Genomic DNA, 6,196 nt, shown 5'->3' on the forward strand with positions numbered 1-6,196 from the left:
CAAAACAGAGAGCACCACAAGATGTTTTCATGGGAGCACTTTGACATATCTACAACACTTTGCATCTACAGTTCATAGGGATATAACAGTTAATTATGACTTAATCGATTTGTATTTCTACAATCCAACCAGATCTCTCTGCCTGGATCAACCGCTAAAATTGTTTCAAAGTGAAATAAATCAAATACAACTGATTTGGTAATATTTCATTTGGATTGAGGCACAGTAGCTCTATTTTACTATAACGTAAAAAAGTGCTATCACAGCAGAAAAACACATGTGATGGCAGCAAAGAATGATCAGTCCAATGTGTGGAAACACTTTGACTTTAGCAAAGACATGTGACCAAACACGTGCTAGAATGTTCTAATGATTTGTATTATTTTGATGTAGTAAAAAAAAACAACAGTGGGCTGACCTTTAGGAAACTAAAACGTGAACTGATTTGCCCTCAATTCTTGTTAACATGTTTGTTTGTACACATATGTAATTTACGCTTGATTATCTCAAGATATACGAGGAATCTGGAAAATCTCACCTGCACTGTTCAGTACCCAGGTGTTTATTTCCGAGTCCTACTGGCTACATTTTTGGCTAAAGGTGTCCTGGATCCATTTTAGGTCAGCGAATCGGATCGTTCAAAAGGAATCGCTACATCTGTCGAAGTTAATGAAGGATGTCGTCCTTTTGGTGACATGAAAGATGCAGAAAACAGGTCAATTGCGGGAAAGTTGGGGACTTATAAAAACAAAAAGAATGAAGCAGATTGGAGCAGTAAGAGAGCAATTCACGCTGGGCTGAAAAAGTGGTGCTGATGAAGGGATGGACAATGAATACGCCAGCCTGTGATGGAGAGCAGTGGCCAGGCATGAGTGAGGGTGCAGTGTGTCTTAGCTGCCAGCTGTAGTGGCATCGTGGTCAGGAGGCCTGCTGCTTTAATGGTCCATAAATCTGTGTGGACTGGCTGGTCTGATGCCGCCCCTGTGAGACCCTCTCATGCGGAAAATGAATCAGACCATTTTTACTGATCGCGAGTGTGGAAGCTCTCACTCTCCCCCTGCCCCGCTGCCACAGAGCCGATAAGAGCCGCTGCACACGCACAACACCATTTCAGCAGGTCTGGAGATCATAAAACTCTCTATTAAGGACTACCTTTGTTTGTATGCTGCTCCTCGTTCACTCAGTGCTCCTGCCTTTGTCGTGCCTTACAACTGCTGCCTCTGGAACAGGAACACACACTTTGGTACACAGATAGTTAAGGATTGTAAACGGTCTCAGTAAATTAAATTCCAACAGAAAATCTCTTCCTGCTAAACAAAAACAAAAAAAGTCTATTCGTTGTTCATTCTGCACAGATGGACAGTGGAGGAAATAAGTATCTGATCCCTTGCTGATTTTGTGGGTTTGCTCACCTAGAAAGAAATTGACAGTCTGTCATCCTAATGGAAGGTTTATTGGAACAGTGGAGAGATATAAAATCACAAAGAAAATTAGGAGGTACACTATATATTTGAATTTCATTGATGGAATGAAGTTTGTGATCCCCAAGTAACCATTAATAGTTCTGGTTCACAGTCTCTTAATCAACCTGTTTGAACTAATCACCTGTATAAAGACACCTGTCCACAGAATCAGTCCATCAGTCAGACTCCAAACTCTCCAACATGAAACTAAAGAGCTTTAAATGGATTTATGGGAGAAGATTGTAGACCTCAACAAGACCAGAATGGACTACAAAACCATCAGCAAGAATCTGGAGGGTGAGGGGACACAATCAATCCACCTTAAGGTCTGGGGCTCCAAACCAGATCTGACCTGGTGGGGGTTTCCATGATCATTAGAACAGTGAGAAACTGGCCTAAAACACCATGACAGTAGTTAGTTGATGATCTCAAAACAGCTGGAACCACAGTCACAAATAAAACCGTTGGTAGTACCGTACTAATGCTACTTTTCAGAACTTGCAAATTAGCCCAGCTAAAGTAGGCACATGCAGGCCCACCTGAAGTTTGCCAATGCACACCTTCATGATTTAGAGAGTGATTGGGAGAAAGGAGCCGTGGTCAGATGAGACCAAACGACCAGCTCTTTGGCATCAACACAACCCGTCATGTTTGGAGGAGGAGAAATGCTGCCCATGACCCCAAGAACACCCTCCCCATTGTCAATCATGGAGGTGGAAATATTATACTTTGGGAGTGTTTTTCTACACAGTGCAACTTCACCCTGTGGATGGGAGAATGGGTGGAGCTGTGTACCGTCAAATCCTGAGTGAAGCCCTCCACCAGAGGACTTCAAGTGGGTCGTGGGTGGGTCCACCAACAGGACAATGACCCATCACAAACACCCAAGACAACCAAGGAACGGCTAAAGAAGAAGCAGCTCAAGGTCATGGAGTGGCACAGCCAGTCTCTGGACCTTAATCCTACAGAAACCCTATGGAGAGAGTCTTAAGGTCAGAGTTGCGAAGCAACAGCCACCACATTTTAATGTTTTAGAAGTTGTTTGCAAAGAAGAGTGGGCCAAAATTTCTCCTGAAATGTGCAGAAACCTGGACATAACCTTTGACCTCTGTGCTGCTAATAACGGTTTTGCCACAAAGTAAGTCTTCCCTCGAGAGTTCAAATACTTATTTCCCTCAATGAATTGTTGTCCGTTTGTTTTTAAGTGGGCAAACCAGCAAAAAGATGAAATACTTATTTCCTCCACCGTACATTTCATGCTTTTTGATGTTGCATGTTATAGGTCACATGTGTCAAACCGGGGGCCCGGGGGCCAAATGTGGCCCTCCATGTTATTTTATGTGGCCCGCGAGAGCATAACATTTTTTAATTTCTTTAAATTAAATAAAGATTTGGTGTGCATTTATTCATATCTAGGGGGAATCGGACTTGAAATATATGATTGGACTTAAACACTGTAATATAACCTAACCTGACAGAATCTAATTTAAAAGGATTTATGCTAGAGAAACAAGCAAACATATGTTTTCTATGCAACTGTAATTGTCACTTTAAAAAGTGACAATAAATAAATAATGAGTTATTTAACATGAAGGAGTAGTTACATTTATTTTTCATTACATTTAGTTACATGTATAAGTTTTGTCTGACCCTTTGAGGACAACCACTGTGCTGATGTGGCCCTCGGTGAAAATACGTTTGACACCCCTGTTTTAGTTTAAAATCAGTGTTTTGGTTGTTTTCACACTATGTTAACCTATATAAGAACCTTTTAGTTTTGTCGGTCTGTTCTTTATTTTTTAATTATTGATAAAATTGGATTCCATCAAAAACTAAAAAAGGTATTTGCAGCAGACCTTGAAGAATTGACTTTGTGAGCTAATTAGATTGAACCACCTTTGAAATGCAAAGTGAAACAGTCATCAGGAGAATTGTCCTACACTGAAGAGTGCTGCAAAGGCACACCTGAGCGTGCACACAGACACACGTGCTTGTGTGCATGCAGGGGGACCCGGAAGTTTTTCATTTCCCTGTAGGTAGCTATGGTCCAACTGTGCATCAATACATGACTGGTAGTTGCACTCTGCACTCCATGTACTGGCTGTAACTGATGGTGAAGCATCAGTCTCCACTGAGTCTACAGAGCAACTTTCAGTGTGAGGGCCATCAGAACCCCAGCTTTGTTTTTATTTAATGGGTTAATTTAAGGACTTTGCTGTAACAAGTGTAACAGAACCTACACGCCCTTCTACTGTCAACAGTGCAATCAGACAAAGCCCACGTGTTTCAAATGTCTTTGTTCTTTAGGTTTGTTTCCCCTGGAGGGTCTCCCTGCTATTGCCTGCAGTTCTCCTCAACTGGGGAGCGTGTTTGCCTACAGAAGCTTTTGTTTGACAATCCTTTCTGCCAGCCCAGAGTCTTATGTTTTGTGTCAGCAGTGTGTCTGTTATCTGGCAACTGATAAGTGTCTCCTTTAATGCACATGCAATAAAATTAAAGGTGCAAAGCAGAGGAATGATTGTTTCAACAGTCAAACAAATACGCCACAATTCAGTATTGATTCAGCCTGTTTGTACAGAGCAAAGCAGGCTAACACTTGTGTAAACGGGCGTAAATGTCAGCGAACTCCAGTGGTGGATTAGCGGTTGCGTGATCTGGGGACGAGAAATGAAATTTAGCAAAAGATTTTATGAAGCTTCAACTTACAGTTTTTTGTTTCTGTGTGTTAAAGAAGGAAAAATGTAATCTGATTTAAGAAAGGGTTCGGCAAGCAAAAGCAACCCCAAACCAGTGTATGAGAAGAGGTTTTTTTTTTAAAAGACGTTGAAGTTCAAATTATACATCTTTGCCTTTTATAGGACAGGAATCCACTTAACTTATCTAAGAATGTCAAAAACATAAATAACAGCTGATTAACATTCATCAAAACGTGGAGGTTACAGGCTTTAATTGCAGTAAAACAGCAAACATTTTTGCTTTGATTTTGAATGTTTGAAAAAGTTAAGAAATAATCATTTTCAGAGTACTTTTAAAACCAAAGAAAGCTGTCAGATTATTTTTCAAAATCTTAAAATTAGGATCTAAAATATGGTTTGTGGTTCCTGAAAAGTGTGGATAAAAAGAGTTGAACTAAAGTTTAATTATATTAAACGATTACTTTCATATGATCTGCATTTGACTGCAGATCATATACGACCTTGAAACTTTACAAACCATTTGCTCTCTTAATACTTTGTTTGTTATTCTTAGTCAAAAAGTAATCATGAATGACAAGTAGTCATGTTTCAAGAAACAGACATGCCTGATTTAGTAAAATTGGAAAGTTTAATTTGACTCCCAATACAGTAAATATGCTTTTAGAAGTTGGAAAAGTAAATGCACGTTTTATTTTAAGACAATTTTGTCTTAAAAAGTATAATTCTAGTCCTTCAGTCAGGTAATTATGGTCTTGAAATAGGAATAGTTGAACTGAAGAAATCATAAATACAAGTTTCTTGAAGCAGAGCAAAAAATAAATAAATAAATAAATAAATAAATAAACCTTATATTAGGATGAAATTAAACTAAATTAAAATACTTTATTCTCATTAGCCCCCTTCAAAAGTCTTCTGCCCCCCCCCCCCATATAAAATGCTCTATCTCCACCACTGGTATATTTATATATATATATGTACATCTCAATGTAAGTGTTTTCAGGTCATTTCTAGATACAGAACAGTATTTCACATCTAATCCAAGAAACTTTAGCAAGACAAAGTCTGCTAGTTCCACTGGCAGATCTTTTCACTTGTAACAAAGGAAAACATAGTCGATTCTACATTTTATTAACTAATTTCCAAATGTAAAGCTTAAAGAAAATGCACAAAAACCCCCAAAATGAAACATTTTGTAAGGTTTGAGGTAAACTGAGCTCATTTCATTTATTGGAGTGTTGTATTAGGTTTTCTGTGAATTTAATGGCGGCACTTTTCCTAAATTAAACAATGACACATGAGAGAAAAGTAAACAAGGAAGAGAAGCGGTCTGCATGTGACTGTGTAATTGTTTTAAACTTGGTTATTTTTTAAATTACATTGCCCCCATACCATCTCATTGCACTTTTAAACACAGTAAAACTGTGCGACTCCCATCTAAAGAACTTCAAATTGCCCTGCTGTACAATACACCACATGCCGGGGCAATTGAATTAACCCATTGATCCCTGGCTGCTCTATTGCCGAGCTGAAATTTGTAATTCGGCTTTAATGACTGCTCCTCCAAGCAAATGAACACTTGCAGTCAATTAGCTGTGAAGGAGGAGGAGGAGGATGAAGGATGAAGGAAAGACACCCTCATCTGACATTTTACATCTGACAAACAGCTTAAAATGGAGTCCGCAGAAATGTTCATCTGACGACTTGACTGAAGCCAACGAGAGACAAAAAGCCTTGTTTCTTTGACACCCCCTTATCGTGTCACAGCATCTGGTCCTCCCCACCCTGCGTTGGTCACAAACACACTTTATATCTTGTGGGACAATAGTGGTCTTGTGCCCAGGAGGGTCGTCAGGCACTACCAGCTCCCCTGCAGGGAGAAAAAGTTGGCGTTTTCATGCAGTCGTCCTATATTAGTTCATCTTCACCAGGTCTCAACAACACAAGATTCACAGGAATCTGTCAGTCTGGGCTTCACCGAACATATAAACATTTACTATTTGATCTTTGGAGAGATTGAAAACGTTGTTTTTGGACATT

Source organism: Oryzias latipes, chromosome 15 (assembly GCF_053564925.1).
Source record: "Oryzias latipes strain Hd-rR chromosome 15, Olatipes_Hd-rR_3.1".
Taxonomy (NCBI): Eukaryota; Metazoa; Chordata; class Actinopteri; order Beloniformes; family Adrianichthyidae; genus Oryzias; species Oryzias latipes.